The sequence below is a fragment of the Lissotriton helveticus genome, chromosome 7 (assembly GCF_964261635.1).
Source record: "Lissotriton helveticus chromosome 7, aLisHel1.1, whole genome shotgun sequence".
NCBI lineage: Eukaryota > Metazoa > Chordata > Amphibia > Caudata > Salamandridae > Lissotriton > Lissotriton helveticus.
In genome coordinates this window covers 155,871,216-155,893,147 of record NC_136068.1, presented here as the reverse complement: position 1 = coordinate 155,893,147, position 21,932 = coordinate 155,871,216, and the positions used below count along the sequence as shown (strand labels likewise).

At 42.0% G+C, this 21,932-nt stretch overlaps 1 protein-coding gene across 5 annotated transcripts in view; it reads left to right on the top strand.

Annotated features, from left to right (window-relative positions):
* The window catches only part of GNAS (GNAS complex locus), a 949,043-nt gene that overhangs the window by 507,666 nt on the left and 419,445 nt on the right, over positions 1-21,932 (top strand). The gene's annotated exons all lie outside the window — the stretch shown is intronic.

Genomic DNA, 21,932 nt, shown 5'->3' with positions numbered 1-21,932 from the left:
AAAAGTCTTAAAATCTAAAGAAATGCGTCTAAAAATAATTTCTCCAGTAATATTATTCTTTTCTTACATAGTTTGATTCCTCTTGATCTGTTTGGGGAGTACAGCTTATAGTTTCGATGTGTTGCTCATGTTTATTATCTCTATACCTAGCTATTGTTTAACTTTATACTCTTCCCTCTTGCTTGCTTTCTGGACATATAACTTATTTATATTTTTCACTTTTTGTGTGTTTATGGAAAGGAAGATGTGTGAAATTGCGCTGTAGTGTAGTTCCTATTATCCCAATAGGCTCTGCGCATTGGAATAATACCTTCAATAGTATAGGCCTAGACCAGACGTTAACTAGGTCTTCTATTGTCGATATTAGACTTAAAGTTTTGGGTTTGCCAGCTAGCTCAGAGTTCACTAGAAACTTTCTCGAATAGGCAAGGAGGAGTTGAACCTCCCTGGATAGACAAGAAGGGATTTAGTTTCTGACAACCATAGAACATGACAACTTTGCTCTCCCCTAATCAAGAGTGTATCTCTAGAGTCGTGTGAAAACAAAAGACAACTTATTTTACTCAGTCAGTACGTGCATTCTTAGTCTCACCAGATTGTAGAGAAAAGGAAGAGACGGGCGTGTTCAATAAAAGATGGTATTTATTGATCAGTCTCTTTTCTCATACAAGAGAAATGGATCGATATTATCGCAATACTTATGGTTAAGTAAAGTGCATACAATAAAAGCAGAAGTATAAAATAATACTGTAAAAACATTTATATGGTTTCTAAGCCATAAGGTGGTTTAAAATGGATAAAATAGATACATACACATATACATTTGACTAATCGTACTCAACTGGTGTTTCTAACTACGCCTACCCCGGTGTACCTGACCTAAGCCTAATACGTGGGCGGGAATAGAAAGTAGCAGTTTAAGTTAAGTTTTGTTTTGCCAAGTGACTGACTAAAGAATTCTCTGCAAGGGGTTATTCAGTTCTGTACCTTGAATCTAGGATGAATGAGGGATGGTATCTCTCGTCTCTGGTCTCGATATTCCAGGCTGCCTGCGAGGGCTACCCGGAAGCGCCAGAGCTGGATTTCTCGGCAGGAGAAAGCAGCGTCTCGTTCTCAGCGCGTCAGGAAGGCGGGGCTGCGCCAGCGGGGTCTGCTCTGCTCTGGGCTTCGGCAAGTCTGGCTGCTCCGATCTCGTCACCACCGCGTGTGTTTGCTTAAGGCAATACCGGTAATATTTATACCTGTAAGGTGCCGAGATTGACGTAAGGCTGGACATAGATACGTCAATAAGGATGTCCTACGACTTGGTCGTTAGCACATTCTTTTGCTGAAGTTCTCGATGAAATCAAAACAATGGCCGCAGGGTTTTTCCCAGGTTGTCATAGGTTTGATTTGTTTTGAGAACTCCGTATGCCTTATCAGGGGCTGGAGGAATATCGCTTGTCTAATTAGATGGCAAGCGTTATGACCTAATCAGATAACACGTTCCTGTGCCGTAGTGTGGCTTAATCAGATAACGGTTTCTGCATCATGGGATGGCTGCTAGTTAACTTGTTAACCAGAACAGGGTCAGGAATAGGGGGATCGATACAGAACCTATAAGAATACATCACACCCACTCCACGCTAACTATGGCCATGTTTACGAATCTAGGCATAGTAAAACATACTGTAGAGTATCGTGTATACCTTACCACCCCAAAATACATAAAATGCATTTCGAATAATGTAATGTAATAATGTAATATACGGAAAAAAATATTCACATGTACTATATGCACTCAAGCTGTAGAATAATGGTAAAGTAATCACGCATATGTATACATTATTGCTAATTGGTATATGAGAATTTACACATGAAATGGCTCTTAATACAGAAGAAAAAGGTTCGAGCCCATTTCATCACAGAATAAAAATAATTATGAACATACCAGCGGGCAGCTAATGTCTATAAAGTTTCTAAAAATAGAAATTTTAGTTCTCTAAGAATAGTTCTTACTTTAAGCAGAAGGTAAGTGTCCCGAAAAATCGTAAAAATATTTTGGGGCTGCTGAAAAAATCGCTGTCCGTGAACTGGAGGGAAAATTGTTCATGTTATTTTGCTATTAAGTTGAAGGCCAAATTCAGGGTGTTGGGAACGCCGTGTGCTAGATTGCTAAAAAGTCTCTATTTCTGCTCTGGTGAGAACATCATATCATTTAGACTGTCGAAAAAGCTGTCAACAGCTTCCTGGGAGAGTTCCACTAACTCGGAAAAAGGTGTAACCATGCATTCGTGCGCATGATTGTCTCCATTGACGTTTTGATTAGTATTGCTGACAGAAGGTCGTACCTGATCGATGCTGCTTTCATCTTGAACTCCACTACCCCTTAATCGTAGTGGTGAAGTTTCCACGAATGCCGTCATCAGGATTGGCAGCCGTTGAGGGCAGCACAAAGCATGAGCCTTTATCGGACCCAACAATGTTTCTGCATCCATAGGCGCATCCGATTGTAGCGTCAGACAGGTGTCCAACACGCATTCTTCTCCGCACAGCAGGCACCTTAATACAGGTAAAACACATCGATGCCACATTGGTCGAAATGAAAGAAACCAAGTCATGTTCAGGTCTCTAAGCCGCGATAGTCCCAGGATTTTTGATATCCGGTCCCGGTATCCAATGGCTCGGATTGTTTCTTCCCTTGTCGCTGGTGTTTTGTCTGTGACATGGTTTGCCATAACGAAATATTAGGACCAGGAATAGGATTCCTGCAATTAGTCCCAAAATGAGGGGAAGTCCGCCAAAAATCGAATGGACGAAATCTGGAAAAATACCCAGTATGGCTTTGAATGGTGTTAATGCCATCGAAAATACTGTCTTAAATACCTTTGAGACTCCACTGGTATCAGAAATATTTAAGATTTCATTCAGGATTTCCGCGAAATGTATGGGGGAATTAGTTGATAACAATGAGTGAATCTCTGCAGTCGTCCTTGCGACTAGGAGATCATACGTTTCTTTTGATGACGTGAGTCTGGTCGGCGTCTGAAGAAGCACTGTTTTCATTCTGCTTAAAGTATCTATTCGAATAGAAGTAATTTTCAAGTTAAGCCATGCCCTTGCCTCCCTGTCTGGAAAGGAGCTGGGGAACAATGAGTGTCCACAGCACATGACCTTCGCAGTCGTAGTTACGAGATAAGGAGTCCCGGGCATAAGACTACAACATCTGCGATCCACAATTAGAATGTAACTCCCCTTATAGAGTCTTTTAAGGAATGGTTCTATCTCTGTTGCAGGTGCGCCTAGCTGGTGACATGAAAGGTTATTTGAGTTCCCTTCACAGGCTCCATGCAAACTAATTCCATTACACAGAAGTGTACCGCTTAGTGACATCGCACAATTATTGCCACTAAGAAACATTTTCTGTCCTTTATTACTGACACATGCATGTGAATAGGGCAAGTTCCATGTTGTCTTAATGTACCCTTTTCCCAATTTTTCGTACATGCCAGCCTGTATATATTTTTGGCAGTATTGAAACCTGAAGGTTGATATTGGAATATTAATTATCCCATGTATTATCCATTCACTGACAGGTCGTTCTGACATTGTCATTGGTAATCTCTCTAGTTTCTCAATGCTCAGGATTGTATAATCAGCACCCTTCTGTGCCATACTGATTTGTTTATCAGTAAGGTTAAAGATATTGAATAGTGACGTTGTGTTGATTACGTTCAGGCTATGTGCCTTGGCGTTTAGATTTTGTAACGTCCAGCCAAGCTGTACAATAGAACGCAATTGAGACTGACCGTGTTGTAACAACAGTAAGTCTTGCGATATTATGGCGATTGCTGAAGACACAATGCTGTCCAAAGAAAAAATTCTGGAGGACAGAGTCATTAACCCATTGTCCACTACAGAAAGTGATTTTTCCAAATTAATACGGTCAATTTCCCGTATACTTTCTGCTGTCTCAATTTGAGTTACCTTCCAGGCCTCATTGTAAGCTGCATATACAGAGGCTGCTATGAAGCGTTTTTGACGCTGTTTGCGCGGTCCCATAATGAAATCACGCAAGTCAGCACCATCAGTAAGTAAAGTTAGGTGTTGCTTAATTTCTGTCAGTGTGGAAGTTTGTAGCCATTGAAGGCATAATTTGCCCACACTGTAGGTGGTTATTATCCCTGGGTGTTGTCTTTGGGAATATCTAGGGTCTGGCCTGGTCAATTTGAACCCCTGTTTTTTGTTCAGGAATCTGTCTTGACAGTTATTAGTATCTTTGGGCCAGATCAACCACCGTTTCCAATCAGGATGTGTTCTGTTTTGGTTTAATATATAGTTTACGTCTATATCTTCATCTGTAGAGCTATTGCTGTCCATTGTTGGCTTTGGAATAGACGGTTTATTTAAGTCTTTGATTTTGGCTAAGCCAAGACAGGTGGTTTGTTGAACAGTGTCATTTAAAAATATAATTTGTTCTGGGATCATGCAGGCTCTAAACAATGATTCTATACCTTGTACTTGCCATTCTTTTGTACCCCAAACACTTTTAACTTCAACATTTTTGTCCCAATAATCAAAACCAAAAGTATTCATTTGTTCAAAAAATGAGTCTGAATATATCAATTTCGTGTTTGTTAGCATGGTCTTTGTCCCTGTCTTATTTGACAATTTGAAATAAAATGTTTCAGCATTACTTGTGTTGAACCCTGAAAAGTATGAATATTTGTCGTAAAAGGTTCTTGAGCTTCCTTTTGGAGGGGTTGCACAATGTTCCCATTGATTATAATTTAAAACCTATCTAGGTTGTACAGATTTATGTAGAAAATGGTTACCATAGTGGTTGTAACAGTACATACTATCATAATTAGTCGAACCCTGCAAATAATCATGTTTGGTAAATTTAGCAGACATCACTAAGTCAGACATCATATTATTTATACTTTCAAAGTCCCAATCATCAGCAAATGAGCTTGGTTTTACAAAGTCACTCAACGAGATCTTAATCTGGTGTGGATATTTCAGGATCTCAACCGGACCATAAATTTCGTAGTCAGTATTGTCCCATGCTACCCCACCCGGTATAGGATTGGCTGTGAAGTTGACTGAAGAAAGTTCTCTTTTCTCGACGTGTGAAGATGTGTGTGGCTTGAGGATCAAGTTGATTTTCTGACTTGCTGTGTCCATTTTAGCATATTTTCCCTCAATGAAGCGTCCCAAATTTAGTACCATGATGAGCCAAAGTATGAGGATAAATGCACCAAAGCCCACCCAAAATTCAATCCATGGAGAAATCAGATAGGTTTCTTTCAGTTGTTTCAAAAGTTCTTTAGCTTTATCTTTAAAGGTTTTTGTTGATGGCTGTGTTTTTGATTCACTTAGGTCTTCAGAGGAATCATCGAAGTTTATGAAGTAGCCGGATGCAGTTCTGTCAATTGTTCCAATTGCTTCAGGATTACTGTTTCTTGCATATTCGTTTGTTACTTCATTGTAGGTTGGTGTGTCTCTACTAAATGTTTTTATTTGGGTTTTCAGAGGTTTAAGTTCCAATGCATTGTTGCATAGTCCTTGTTGTTCTTCTGTAGGCGTGTCGAATGTGATTAGCCTCTTAGTTTGGACCTCTGTATTAGTAGCAAATCTTGGTGTTCTACTACTTATCGGGAGTCCACTTGGCCTACTGTTTGTTATCGGCCACATGATTGTGGTTTTACCAGGTCGATGGATACAACTCGGTTCTCCTTTGTACCAGCAAGCGGCGGTAGTACAACTGATCTTGTCCCGTTGATAGACAAGACAGGAACTGCTTTTCTGTAAGAAGGCCCAAATTCCTTCTTTACCGCGATCTTTTCTCTGACTAGATCCCCGACATTTGGAATCCAGACAGGTCTTGCTGGGACAGGTGGTGGTTCTTCAGTGGTTGTTGGCTGCTGTTTCAACTTTATGTTGCTCAGGTCTTTTCTTGTTTTGTTTAAATCCTGCAAAATAGCCAAACGATCTTTGATATCAAAGCATTTTTCCTTCACCACTGAAGTCTGACTGTCAAGATCTAAGACTAACATCCTAGTTCCAAACAATAATTCGTACGGACTGAATCCCTTCAGAGAATTTCTTGGCAGGTTATTTAGACTACGTTGGACACTTATTAGATGTTTGACCCACCCAGCTCCCGAACCTAATATCCTTTCTGTTATAGATAGCTTTATGCCTTGGTTTTTTCTTTACACCATCCCGTATCCCTCAGGAAGGAAGTGAGAAGAATCCCGCATCGCTATGCTCATTTGGCCGTGCTTCCCCACAAGCTTGAGGGCTAAAGTGAAAACATTGGTCAAACGTAGCATGCTCCTAGCGTATATGCCATTTAGACTCGCAAATCTTTGTATAACAGTCCAGACGTCAGCCGAGTGCTGGGGATCTACATTATAAGTGGAAACTAGCCTGTGTATGTTAATCGGACGCTTTGCTTTTTACTGTTGATCCTTTCTGGAGTGAAACGCCACGGTAGTATACCGTTTCTCTCGCCACTGCGATCTCTGTTGCAGTCCGGGCATTTTTTTACAAAAATGTGATGCTGCAGGCTTACGCCTGGCCACCAGTACACTGATTGTAGTTCTTCCAGAGAATCTTTTAGTTTGAGGTGTCTGAGACCCTCGCCCATATGTGCGTCTGCAATTAACAAAGATCTCCTGTCCATGTTTGGAATTACTCTATCCCCCACTCCAGGGATTCGAGCAAAAGGGACGGAGTTTGCATCGATTATGTATGTATACTTGAGTGGATAGTTAATCGGTAGCGCTGAGCAGTCGCCTTTTGATGACGTTTTTACCGCCAGCACTGTTTCACCGTCAATGTATTTCATTGTACGCTTTTTTCTAGCTACGGAAGCCGATTTAGTTGCTACCGCTGTGGCTGTCTTAGCCAATGAATTCCCTGCAACGTGAACGCCATCACGCTGATGACTCAGTGAGTGTGTCACGTGAGTCTTTGGTAGTTCTTTTTGTAACAGAACTATTTGTTCCCAAAGCAGTTTTTGCTTTATTGTCGCACCTGTGTCATCTTTGTAACCGTTTTGAATCCATTTCTGCAAATCGTTGTTATATGATTTGACGCAGTAATATGAATCGGACACTATAAGTGTCGGGAATTCGCGATCTGCATTATCTAGCGCCATTTTCAATGCTATTATTTCAGTCTGTTGTTCTGAATTAGTTTCTACTGAGTGTGTTTTTGTTAATAGAGGTCTTAGTATACCTCCGCGCCACACTTCTTTTGTAATCTCACATGTGGGGTTGTATGCTTGTTCTCCCCAAACGGAGGGTTGAGCATGTCCGTCTGTATAGATTACACAAGCGTACTGTCGTAAGGGCAGAATGTCGATTGGCAGAGGGAATGTTCTTTCATATCCTAGATTTTTCAATTCTTTTAATTCTGGATCAAAGTAGTATTTTACTTTGTCCGTTGTAATTGAATTCACCCATTGTATCCATTCCGGATTCAATGCTGTTGTTGGTAAATTACACGGTGTTGTTAATGCCTCAAAGGCTGATTCTGCTGTTCTGACTGTGATGTGTCTACCGTCAGCTTTATCTTTTTCTCTAGCTATTGCGGTTTGAACTGCATGAACAATGTTTTCTTTTATGCTGAATTTCTTTTCAGCTTCTCTGTACAAGTGTGATTTGAATGCAATTGGTACCTTTTCTCCCTCATTAGAGGTCAGGTATGTGAATCCGCATCTTCCTGGGATGACTCGAATCACAAGATTGCGTGTGTTATCACGTGTTTCTAATTTTGTTTTAATTAACATGTCTGTCTGTAAGGATCTCAAAATTTCTGTGTGTTTTTGAGTCCAATTTGTTCTTTTAAAATCTGGTTTTATTAGATCATAAAGGGGCTTGACCCTTTCTGCGTAATTTGCAATGTATGTTCTTCCGAAATTTAGGAAGCCTAGAATTGACTGTAAGTTTTTTAGTGTTCTAGGTGCTTGGAGTACGGCACATTTCTCTAGGAAATTGTCAGCCAGGCTTTTGCCTTCACTTGATAATTCATATCCTAAGAACAGGACTGTTAGATGGGCAATTCTAGATTTTTTAAAGTTGAATTTGTAACCCTCTGCTGCGAACCCAAGTATTATGGTGTTCACTCTCTTCAAGTGAGTATCCAAGTCATCATCTGTTAGGTATATGTCGTCGACATACGATAATGCTTCGTCATCATATGTTTGTAGTAACTCTGTTACTCTTGCTGAGAATAATCCTGGGCTGTTCTTGAACCCTTGGGGTAACCGACAGAATTGTTTTTGAGCGCCATTTATTGAGAACGCGGACAAATATCTGCTCTCTGGTGCTATATTTTGACAAAAGAATCCATTAGAGATGTCTAATGTTGTTTTGTATTTTTTGCGCACTATGTTATTCATTAGCGCTGCATTATGCGAGTTTTGCACTGCAAAAGTTTTGCAACATGAGTTAAGGTGTCTGTAATCCAAAACTAGACGATATGAATTGTCTGGTTTGGAGACAGGAAACAAAGGGTTGTTCATTTGTGAGGTGCAAGTTTCAATCACCCCCTGGTATTCTAATTGGTCTAGTATTTCTTTTACCTGTTTTTTAGCTTCTTGCTTAATTGGGTACTGTCTTTGTGCAGTAGGTTGTGATTTTAACTGGATTTTGTGAGGAGGAGAGTCCTCATCCCATCCTACGTGATTTTTATATAAAGCAGGAGCTTGAGCTACTGCCCACTTTCTGGCAAGTGTGTATTTTTTATGAATTGGGATATGATTTGAGAAGGCAGGCATAATTATTTCTTCGCCATGAGGGCAGTCCCTGACAAACTCTGGTGGCCAGTCTTTTTCAGCTAGAAGGATGTCATAGCCCTTGGAGAGATTATCCCAAAATAGTCCCCTTATTTTTCTAGTCTTATCCCCTTCTATACGTAAAGTTATTTCATATATTTTGTGAGGTTTGCTAACTCTGGTGTCTGCAGTTTCCACTTGAAGATATTCATTCGTGTCCACTGTCTCCAGATGATTCATAAGGACTTTGCGAGCTATGCTCACTTCTGCTGCGCTGTCTAGCATTGTCTGAGCCCATTCTCCGTTTTTCAGTTGTGTCCTCAGTATTCTCGGCATTGTTAACTACTTTAATACTGGCTACCTTCTTTTTTGGAAATTGTAATTTCTTATTTGGATGAGCAGGTTCCTTGTCTTTGGACTTGACGTGCCCTTCCCTGGGTTCCGATCGTCCTCTTCTTTCCGATTTCTGCGAGGAAGTCTGAAAAGATTGAGAGGGACGTGTATCAAAATCTTGATATCTATCCGGTTTCTTTATATTATCCCTATTTCTAAGGTTGTATTTTTTCACAGAGGGCTCACTTTGAGGAGACTTGGGTCCTTGGTCCGGAGATCTTTCTCTCCGCCAAGGAGACCTTCCTCTGGACTGTAATCTCTTTTCTTTTGGATTGGATTGTTTGTTTCCATCCCAGTTCTTCTTTTGACTGTTTAGATGATTTTTAATAAATATTTTTTCAGGACTTTCAATCAGTTGGGGTTTTACTGGTATTCCACCTAAACTATCTCTACCTAGTTCCTCATAGGATTTTCTATAATTCTGGCAATTTCAGCTGGTTGGTCTGCTATATCTGTTTCTTTTAACCTTTGGCGGATCGCCACGTTTGCTGCTTCTCCCTTTATATTGGCTAGTAATATAGCCGAGACCTGCTTGAAGTCTTTCAGTAATTTCATACCAAGAGTTAAAGCGGGTTCTGGACCGTATTCGTCTTGAATTTGTTTTAGCACATCTGGTATTACCGAAATGGATGGAACACCATGCGTTTTTGTGTAGATGGAAGCAAAGACTGTACCCCAAGTGTCACAGTCCTCCACGTGTGGTGCGATTCCAATTGGAAGACAGTCAGAATCCTGTGTTTATCCACAGGGGTGGTGTCTGGAAACACCGCCTCTATTTGGGTGATTTTTTGTGCTAACCAGAATGGTATTTGTTCCCTTTTAGCTGGTACTTTACCTAGGCAGGACTGTATGTTCTGTGGTGTAATTTTATTTGTGTCCCCCTGATGAGGGGTCAGCTGTGGAATTTTAATTGCTGGTTGGATTGTTGAAGTCCGCATTACATATTGGACTAATTGTCTATGTACTTTTATTAATTGTTTTAGTTGTATTAGAAGATCTGCTGCAGACATTCTTTCGATGTCTGGATGTGGTGTGTATCCGGCTAGGACCGGCCACGTTGCTCCTGGTCTACCTAGTGGACCGAGCCTGGTGATGTGATTGTTGTGTTTTAGGGCGCCATTAAACAAGAGCAGGTGCTCTTGAAATTTAAGTGGTACTTCCACCTCCTCGAAAGGAGTGTACTCTTCAGGAGGTTCCTCTGTTTTGTAATGGTGGAAGTGCTTTGTTACAGCGTTTGCTGCTGGAAAGTTTATCCATGAATAGAATACCTCTGTCTGCCGATATTCGTGTGCCTCTATTACGAATATGACTGTGCCACCTCTAGGTGTCAGTCCATTTTCTATACGTTTTAAAGTTATAGATTTCCTTATGTTGACCGGGATGAGTATTAAATCTGGGTCTGCTTCTTGCATAGTATTATCAGCTGCTACGAGTTCAGCTGCTACTCTAGCTATCTCTCTTTCTTCTTCAGTGTCTGACATTCTACTGTCAGGAAGGTTATTTTGTTTGTTTGCCGATCAGGTTTCTTATGGGAACAAAGATTAGATGCACAATATTTTGGAACAGTGTATCCTTCAACGTTGACTATACCAAGAACCATACATAGGAGTTTCCTCCTGCGAGGTTTGGCTGATATGACCTTTCACCCACTCCAGACGTCTTTGGAGTATTATGGGAAAAAGGGGTCTGAGTGAAAAAGCACGACTGAGTTACTCTAATGTCTTGCGTTAGTTTTATCGCCTTTCCAAACGTTGGGCGCCATGTAGTGTAGTTCCTATTATCCCAATAGGCTCTGCGCATTGGAATAATACCTTCAATAGTATAGGCCTAGACCAGACGTTAACTAGGTCTTCTATTGTCGATATTAGACTTAAAGTTTTGGGTTTGCCAGCTAGCTCAGAGTTCACTAGAAACTTTATCGAATAGGCAAGGAGGAGTTGAACCTCCCTGGATAGACAAGAAGGGATTTAGTTTCTGACAACCATAGAACATGACAACTTTGCTCTCCCCTAATCAAGAGTGTATCTCTAGAGTCGTGTGAAAACAAAAGACAACTTATTTTACTCAGTCAGTACGTGCATTCTTAGTCTCACCAGATTGTAGAGAAAAGGAAGAGACGGGCGTGTTCAATAAAAGATGGTATTTATTGATCAGTCTCTTTTCTCATACAAGAGAAATGGATCGATATTATCGCAATACTTATGGTAAAGTAAAGTGCATACAATAAAAGCAGAAGTATAAAATAATACTGTAAAAACATTTATATGGTTTCTAAGCCATAAGGTGGTTTAAAATGGATAAAATAGATACATACACATATACATTTGACTAATCGTACTCAACTGGTGTTTCTAACTACGCCTACCCCGGTGTACCTGACCTAAGCCTAATACGTGGGCGGGAATAGAAAGTAGCAGTTTAAGTTAAGTTTGTTTTGCCAAGTGACTGACTCAAGAATTCTCTGCAAGGGGTTATTCAGTTCTGTACCTTGAATCTAGGATGAATGAGGGATGGTATCTCTCGTCTCTGGTCTCGATATTCCAGGCTGCCTGCGAGGGCTACCCGGAAGCGCCGGAGCTGGATTTCTCGGCAGGAGAAAGCAGCGTCTCGTTCTCAGCGCGTCAGGAAGGCGGGGCTGCGCCAGCGGGGTCTGCTCTGGGCTTCGGCAAGTCTGGCTGCTCCGATCTCGTCACCACCGCGTGTGTTTGCTTAAGGCAATACCGGAAATATTTATACCTGTAAGGTGCCGAGATTGACGTAAGGATGGACATAGATACGTCAATAAGGATGTCATACGACTTGGTCGTTAGCACATTCTTTTGCTGAAGTTCTCGATGAAATCAAAACAATGGCCGCAGGGTTTTTCCCAGGTTGTCATAGGTTTGATTTGTTTTGAGAACTCCGTATGCCTTATCAGGGGCTGGAGGAATATCGCTTGTCTAATTAGATGGCAAGCGTTATGACCTAATCAGATAACACGTTCCTGTGCCGTAGTGTGGCTTAATCAGATAACGGTTTCTGCATCATGGGATGGCTGCTAGTTAACTTGTTAACCAGAACAGGGTCAGGAATAGGGGGATCGATACAGAACCTATAAGAATACATCACAGCGCTCTTGGTTGAATCATTTGGTAGTAAGGATCTAATAAGGACATAAACTAGATTAAAGGTTCTGTGTTCTGGTATCGTGGCAAATCTTGCCACTGGGCTGCAAGTGATTTAGAGTTGTGGAAATTTACTATTGTGTTAGTGGTGCATGTACACGAAATTCGTATTGCTCTCTTGGTGAAGAGTTAAAATGTATAATTGGCCTTGTTGGGTCCGACCTAAAATGTGACTGTTCCGAAATGTTTAGGAGAAATTATTGTGATTGGTTATATACTTTGTGAAAAAGCAATATGTTGTCATTATGAAGCGGTGCCGTTTTGTCCTAATGTCCACTGATCTATCGTGTTTTGCTGAAAAGTTTTCATGAGGGCTTGCTTAGCCCCTTAGCTGCTGGGCCTTGCATCCTTCCCCTCCCTCTTTGCTGAGCCTTTTTTTGGCTGTTTGGGGTAGTTTGCACTTAAAGCACCATAACCTTTTTTTACTCAAAGTATCCATGCCAAATTTGCGTCCTTTTTTCCCCAACACCCTGGGGAGTCTACAGGTACCCAAAGTTTGTGGATTCTCCTGAAGGGGACCGAGAAAATAGGCAAAATATAGCTACATTGTGAGTTGTTTGAGAAAAGTCGACAAAAATACTTATGAGAAGTGTATTTTTCCTTAAGATGGCATCAATGAACGATTTGCTGTACTAAAGTCACCATCTTCCTAGCTTTCAGGAACATGCAGAGCTCAGCCAAAAACCTAATTTTGTATGCCAGTTTTGGCAATTTTCAAAGCCATTTTTCCATATTTTTTGTGTGCTCTCAACCTTCCAGTGTAAAACCTAGAGGTGATCCAGGAAAGCTATAGATTTCTGAAAAGTAGGCACAATTCTGAATTCAGCAAGGGGTCACGTGTACATCCATCAAAGTTTTCCCAAGCAAAATAACTGTTAAAAATGGAAATAATGAAAATGAGTAGGAAAAACAGCCAATTGTGACACAACTTTAATCTGTAACTTTCTGTAATGATGGCCGATTTATAATAAACAATATACCATTATGTCCGCTAGATCCTTCTAGTTGCGGGTATATACTGGGTTTGTAGATTGACAAAGAACAAAAGGTACCCAGAGACAACAACTGAGCTGCACTCTAAAATGTTTTGTCATTGAGTACAGAGTATAGACAAATTCATGTAGCAAAATAGGCAGGGTGAACAAATGGGTAGGGTGAAAAAATGGGTATCAAGGAAGCCTATATATTTATGAAATGGGCACAAGATATGGAGTTAAGGAGTAGTGATTATTTGCAAATTTTTAAAATTATGGGTGCCTGTACTAGCGTATGGTTTAGAGGGTATTTTTCAAATTGTCTTCTTTCTTATACAGTGTCTTACATTTGAAAGGCACAAATGCAGCAAAATCCAATTGATATTAACTAATGTTCTACTATGCTATGCTCTCACAATGTTGCAGGGTTTCTGTACTCACACAGAACTGTGCACAGAGGAGTGGAACCTCGGCAAATTAGGGTGTCCCAAAACTTACCTTAGCAACCAACTCACCCCTTACCGAGCTAGCTACAGTGTCTCATTGGACATATCAAACACCCAATGTTTAGACAAACCAGAACATGAACTTACAGTACCTCAGGGTACGTGGGACTCATGAACACTCTTTCGTTATATTATCATTACAAACCAGAACATGGAGTAAAGAAGACACATGTGCATTTGAAATGTTTATTTACTAATGCCGTCTTCTCAGGCGCAGTATCTTAGATAATACAAGTACACTTATTATCAGTAGCAAAATTATCAGCATAGTTACTAAGACATAAAAAGCGAATGGTGACAGCATGTTTACATGCTGTAATGAATAAGAGTTAACAACACTTATATCTCACCCTCCCTAACACATATATTATATTATTATCTAAGAAGGTCTCTTTGGGTTGTTTTAGGGCGGGCCCATACCTTAGTGTCCTAGCATGAAGGAATCACATCAGCATACACCAGCTCTCTCTGCATGTGCACCGCATCAAGTGTGTTAACAATTCTCGTGCAAAGCAATATCAATCCCGCCTCAAGCCCAAGTTGGCAAAGGCTGCACTTGTGTTATGACTATGAAGGCGTGGAGATCAGACCTCATAACAATTCCATATCGTGTTGCTCCTGAAACTTCAGCACTCTCCGTGCAGACATGGTTTATTAAACAAAACTGATATCAGAGCAATAACATATTATTCTCACATACACCACGGCAAACCACTAGGTTGAAAGCTAAGTCAACAAATAAGGGTCGTGTGCAGAAGTTGCAAGAAAGGAAAAATGGCGTTTAAATCCGAAATGTATCTATGCTAACTTAACACGATATAAGGATATATAGAAGCTATACAACACCCCCCCATGATCCGAGAACGGACTAAATAAGGTAACAGAAGTGCCATCACATGAGAGCAGAATCCATGTATAAACGAGCATGAATAAAAATTCAATTATAAAAATTAATGCCAAAAAATAGCCCACAAATATAATGTGGCTCAAGCCAATAGGCAAGCAAAAAATAAAACGTCTTGACCAAAAGTCAATAAAATCACGGAAATGCCATCAATCAGCATGTCAATTTGAGGCAGTGTCTATGATAAGACTGTATATGAAAAGTAAGCTGCAACAGCCTCCAGGAGGAAGTCATTGTCCTCATCCGAAAACAGTTCAGCCATCCAATTTAAAAGATGAAAGGAACATACGTGATCTTCCAGCACCGCATCCTCTATAACCATCAGAGGACAGCTCGGTGGGTTGTCAAGAAAACTCCGTTCCAAGAAATTTTGCGCTGCCGACAACACATCCCAGGGACCCATTAGTCCATGTGCCACCGCCAAGGCCATAATCCCTTCGTCAGAACAAACCAACTCGTGAGCAATGATAGGACTCATCAGTTGATCAAAATCGACGTCAGAAGATATTGGTCCGCAGAGACACAAATCAATGGCCCAAAGGAAATCACAGGTCAGGCAGTGAAATACAGGCTGGACACAGGTGAAATAGGAGAACCGAAAAGATAATCCAAACGCCGTGCTTAGAGTCGCCAACGGCAGTGTGCCATAATAATCAAGCATGCGGTTGCGAAACTGCGTCAGTAGTAACTGTGCGTGGTCTTGCACAGGAAGGGCATCCATATTTAAAAAGGCAGAAAACCACCAATGCGCCAGCCGCTAATGCAAGCAAAAACGGGAACCCTCCAAACAAGGATGAAAAAATAGAATGGAAGAAAGCAGGGATGACTCCAAAAATCTTCTCAAAGGAAGTCACGAGACCACCGCTAACAACTTTAAAAAAATGTGCTAGGCCCGTTGTGGAGGATGCGTTAAAGATAGAACGGACCATGGCTCCGAAATGCAAGGGCAAATCAGTGTTTAAAAGAGCCTGAACCTCCGTGCGGGTGTTAGCAATGTGAAGCACGAAAGTTTCACGGGCCGAGCTCAAGGCCACCTCTTTCTGGGACAATAGAGCTCTTATTCTAGCCATGCCGCTGAATTCTGCTCCCAAGGTCGGTATCTGTGGCCAAATGGAAGACTCCCTATGTTCACGTGTGGGAGGATAAAGAACATTTCTGCAGCAAATAACTCGCTCACTAACCGTTACTATGAAAGCTATACCTTTAATTAAACCACAACAGTTTTCATTATTGAGCATTAAATAACTACCATTCTCTAACAATTTAAACGTGGGGATGATAGCAGGAACTGGCGTGCCCTGTAAAACGCAAGCCATATTCGGTCGGTCCTTGTTACATGAACCGTGTAACTGTATGTGTCTGCACATTAAAGAATGATCTGGCGTCTCAGTACACTCATCCCCTGTTAGATAAACCTCTTGTTCATCCTTGAAACATCTGTATGTGTATGGGAGTGACCAGACCTCATGAAGAAAACCGCTACCTAAGGGTTCAAAACGACCTATTGGCACATATTTCATACAATTTGAAAACTTATATAAAGCAAAAGGCAGCGTTATTAAACCGTGGATAAGCCACGTAGCAGCAGTGGTCTCTGCCACAGAAAAAGGTAAAGATTCCAATCTTTCAATATGGAGCATAGAAAAGGAAGCATCACGCATTGAAAGCAAGCGTTGTTTGTCTGTCAAATTAAATGGTGCAAATAAAGAGGAAACGTTCATGTATCCCCAGGGAACTTTACCCATTTTTAGAGTCTGTAGTGTCCATGCAAACTGCATGATTGAACGTAATTGATTTTGACCATGGTATAATACAGACACTTCATCATGCACAATATCAACAACAGACGACACAATATTATCTAATGTGTAAATTCTAGAGGAAAGCACGTTAATGCTATTGTCAACCACTGCAAGCACTTTCTCAAGATTTGCCTGATCAATAGCCCTAAGGCGTGAAGCAGCCTCAATCTGTGAGAGTTTCCAAATTTCATTGTAAACACCATATAACCACCTTTTCGACCTGCCACTAGCTGGGCCCTTAATGAAATCATTCAAATCCACGTCTGCATTCAGTTTGGAAAGGTGATACTTAACCGCAGGTAAAGTTGAATGTTTCAGCCAAGCTTGACACAACTTGCCAACAGAGTAAGAGGTGACAGTATGACTCAAATCAAAACGGGGATCAGATCTAACAGTCTTAAACCCGTCAGTTATATTTAAAAATCTTTTTTGACAAGAATCAGCACTACGGTGCCAAAGCAGCCAACCCTTGGGAGTCATACTGGAAATGTTAAAGGAGGAATTCAGAAGCAGAGCCTGTATATCTCTAATGGACAATTTAGTAAAATTACTCCAATTCTCATATTCCTCCAACTCCGGGAAAGACGGGGTGTTTAACCTTTTAGATGTAGCCAATCCAAAGCACGTGGTCTGGGAAATGGTTTCATTTAAAAACCACATATGATTTGGGATGAGACATGCACGGTGCAAAGCCTCAGTGCCTTGTACCTGCCAGGCCCTTGAGCCCCAAACTGATTTAAGGTCTATGGTATCCTTCCATAACTCATACCCTCCAGTAACTAATTGATCCAGGAAGGCCTTTGAATATAACAATTTTGTATTTGTAAGTCGAACCTTGGACAGTGGCTGTTTGTGAAATTTAAAATAAAAGGACTCCGGATTGGACTGATTAAAGTCAGTGAAATAAGTATACTTTTTAAGAAACGTTTCTGAACTCCCTTGTGTTGGTGCTGGGCAATGTTCCCACTGAGTAAAATTAACCGCATCCCTTCGGGAAGATGTCTTGTGTAAGAAGTGATTGCCATAATGTTGGTAACAGAACAATTCACCATAATTAGCAGATTCTAAATATAAATCCTCAGCATCAAAAGCAGCATAATATTTCAAATCAGAAAACAAACTTTCCACAGCATTAACATCCCAATCATCAGAACGAATGTTTTGTTTCACCACATCCCCCATATTAACTCTTAGTACATTAGGGACATTAACGACTTCCGTTGGACCATGAATCTGAAAACGAACTGCATCCCACGCGATTCCATCCAGAACAGGCCACGCTGTGATGTTAACCAAAGTCAAGTCTCTTTTTAATCTGTGTGTAGAATGTGAAGAGGAAAGTGGGGCCAAAGTTCCATTCAAATGAGTAATGCAAGTTCTCTCCTCGACATAGTGTCCATTCATAATCCGAAAAAAATAAAACACAAAACCAATTGACATAAAAAGGTAAACTGAAAAAAGGACCAGCCAAATGTATATCCAAGGAGGTATCAAAAAATGTTTTTTAAACAGGCTAGCATATAATGCAATTTTAGAGGGTTTTTTCGAGGCAAGGGAAGCAGAGTCAAATGAAAACCTGGATTCCGTGGCTAAACGAGCTTGCAGGTCAGGCATGGATAAATCAGTGGGGTATGTATAGTCTGTCTCATCAAGGTTAGTTCCTGGTAAAGTATTCAATAATGGAGTGGAAACAGCAGGTAATTCGATGGCCACCTCAGGTTCATTATTAGAAGCAGTGGGCATAATTGAATTTCTCACAATGGAAGGACAGGAAACAGCCGGTGTCATGCTAAGAAGAATCGGCCACTCTGTGTATCTTGACATTGTCAATAGAAATAAACCTGTTTTCCTTACGACCTGGAAGTGGTGGTAAAATGAATGTTCTTGTGCCCTTCACTCCAAGCACTGGGACCGGAGCGCGATAGGAGGGACCAAACTCTTTCTTGTTGTCGATCTTCTCTCGAACCAGTTCTCCAACTTGGGGTAGCCAGCCAACTACCGGGATCTGCAACGCATCATCCGATGTGGAGGGCAAATGTTCCTTTGCAAGAGTGTCTCTCGTCTTTTGTAGATCCTGTAAAACATTGCAATGTTCATCTGCGTCAAAGGAAGTGGCGCGAACCACCGAGTCTAGACCGTCAAGGTCAGGGACGAACATCTTGATGCCAAAGAGCATTTCGTATGGGGTCCGCCCACCCAGAGACCTTCTAGGGAGATTATTAAGAGCACGCTGCACGCCATAGAGGTGAGCCAGCCAATTTCTGCCAGTGCCTATAACTCGGGCTGTCAAAGATTGCTTTAAATCACGGTTCATTCGTTCAACTACACTATTACCCTCGGGTCTGTAGGGTGACGAAAACTTGACTTGGACCCCCATCGAAGTCATGGCATCCTTATACGCCTTAGAGGCGAAAGCCGGACCCTGATCCGAATGGAAGGTACCACAGGCAAAAATCCCTATAAAGATACGCAAATCTCTGATGACAGTCCGGGAATCAGCGCTGCGATGTGGCCATAACCACACAAAGCGTGTGCATGAGTCAACTGCTACTAAGATGTATTTATACGCAGTATCAGATGAAAATGGACCGCAGTGATCTAAATAAACACAGCCTAGTGGTTTATTAGAAATGTACAACTGAGTCTGAGGCGGACGCGTAGCAGTTGAAGGTTTAATCTGCTGGCATATGTCACAAAGAAGGACATAATCACGCGTCTGTTTGTACAGTCCCCGCCACCAGAAACGTTGTTGTAGTTGCGTTACAGTGGCTGAGACGCCCGCATGCGCAGACGCCACACCTTCATGAGCCGCTGTAATCAAGTCTGTTCTGCGATCAGAGTTGGGAATCAGCCGTTCCCCAACATCAGGAATTGTCACAAAAGGAACCTTTTCGGGACTTAAGTGGTATTTATACTTCGAAGGGAATCCCGAAGGATGTTTACTTCCCTTCTCAGAGGCAGCAATCGCTGCCAAGATGTCGCTATCAATCTTGGTTTTAGACCTAGTAACTGCTGCAACTAAGTATGTAGATACTGCTGATTTCGCTGCTTCATCAGCAAGCGAGTTGCCAACAGCGTGAACTCCCACGCGCTGATGACCGAGAGTATGAATCACATAAACGAGTGGCAACACAGCCTTAAGCTCTGCCACTCGAACCCAGATCTTTTTATGTTTTATTGTGCTACCCTTGGAATCATGAAAATCATTTTGAATCCAAAAGAACAAGTTTTCATTGTAAGACTGGACACAGTAGTAAGAATCACTTACAATTAGAGTAGTAACACTTGGATCTGCGTACTCCAAAGCTAGTAAGAGAGCACGAAGCTCTGCTAATTGTGCGGTGCAATCGCCCAGGGGCATCGTGTGTACCTCCCTGGAAATGAACTCATCATTCAACATAGCACCGACCACAATGGCGCAAGCGGAAACGTAGGCATGTTTAGAGCCATGCGCAACCTGCGCCGACCCATCAGTGTAAATGATGCAATGGAAGTCCTCCAAAGGTCGCATCGCCAGAGGAGCAGGATGAACGAATTCATACTGCAAGTACTCCTGCGACCGTAAGGAAGCGTCAAAAATAAACATGACATCCGAGGATGACAATGACGCAGCCCACTGAATCCACCGAGGGTGCAAAGCTTTTGAATTTGGTACACTCGCTTTCGTGACTGCCTCCAAATGAGGACAGGGTGTTACCACTAGCATGCGTTTCCCCTGTGACAGAGCACGTTCCTTTAGAATAGCCATCTGTACAGCAGTTAAAACCTTTTCTATGGTGGGAAACCGCATCTCAGCCGAGGTGTACAAGTGTGACTTGTAAGCAATAGGTACTGTGTCACCTTCATTAAAAGTGAGGTAAGTGAAACCCACCGTCCCAGGAATTATTCTTATGACCAGGTTGGTGTGGTTATCACGAGTCAGTAAATATTTAGAAGCGAGCAGATCAGCCTGCAAGGATTGCAAAATGGCTGAATGCTCAGGCAGCCAGCAAGATTTTGAGAAAGTTGGTTGTATCAAAGCATACAAAGGCTTGATACGCTGGGCATATTCCGGAATGTAAGTTCTGCCGAAATTCAAAAAGCCCAGTAAGGATTGTAATTTTTTCAGAGTTGTTGGTGCGCGCAAATGTGCGCACTTCTCCAAGAAGTGAGGAGCCAAACCTCTACCTTCATTGTTGAGCTCATAGCCCAAAAACAACACTGTGTGTTCTGCAATGTGCGATTTAGCAAAGTTGAATTTGTAACCCATGTCTGCGAAGTTGCAAACAAGAGAATTTACTCGACACAGATGCTCCCAAATATCGTCGTCTGTGAGATATATGTCATCCACATACGAAAAAGCATCAGGGTCGAGTGCCTCCAGAATAGAGACAATTCGAGCGGTAAATACACCAGGACTATTCTTGTAGCCCATTGGAAGACGCCGGAATTTCTTTTGGACTCCAGCGCTTGTAAAACTGGTCCATTGGGAGCTAAAGCTGTCCAATCTGTGGGCATAAAAACCATTGGATATGTCAAGCGTTGTCTTGAAACGCTTACGCACGAGACTATCCACTAGGGCAGAGCCGTGGGTATTCTGTACTGCACAGTTACGGCAATGCGAGTTTAAATGCCGGTAATCCAAAACCAAACGATATGATCCGTCAGGTTTATTCACAGTAAAAAGGGGATTATTCATCGGTGACACACACGTTTCAATAACTCCCTGATATTCCAATTGTTCAAGGATTTCCGCGACGGAAGATTTTGCTTCACGCCGAATGGGATATTGAGGTTGAGGCTGCGGCTGAGACCGCAACGGAATTTCGTGGCAAGGCGACAATTTATCCCAACCACATTGGTTACGGTACAGAGCCGGCGCGAGAGCCCGAGCCCACTCTTCTGCAAAATGCTGCGCATGCTCTTTCGAGACAGTGTTCGCGAAACTGGGTAGGATTACCTCCTCCCCTCGCGGCGCCGCGAGCACAAAAGGTGGGGGCCAGTCAGCCTCCGAAAGTAAAATATCATATGTAGAAGACAGATTCTCCCAAAATACACCTTTAACGGTACGCTGTATGTCACCTTCAATTAACAGGACAATTTCATATAGTCTTTCAGGGGGAGCAAGTCTCGTATCCGCTGTTTCTATCACAACGTAGACATCAGTCGCTGTCACCCTCAGTAGTGGACGCAGCGCCTCTCTGACTATGGTTATCTCCGCCGCGCTGTCCAGCAAGGTCAGAGCCCACGTCAGATTCCGAAGCCGCGTTCTCACTATCTGTGGCATATCGATGCGCTGTTAAGGCTGCGACTTTCTTTTTCGCAAACTGCGGACGCCTAGGCGTAGAATCCTCCTGCTTCACTGCGCCGTCCGTCTGGCGGGACTGGCCACGTCCTTGTTGGCCACCACGTCCACGTCCACCCCCTCCTCCTCCACCGGTCT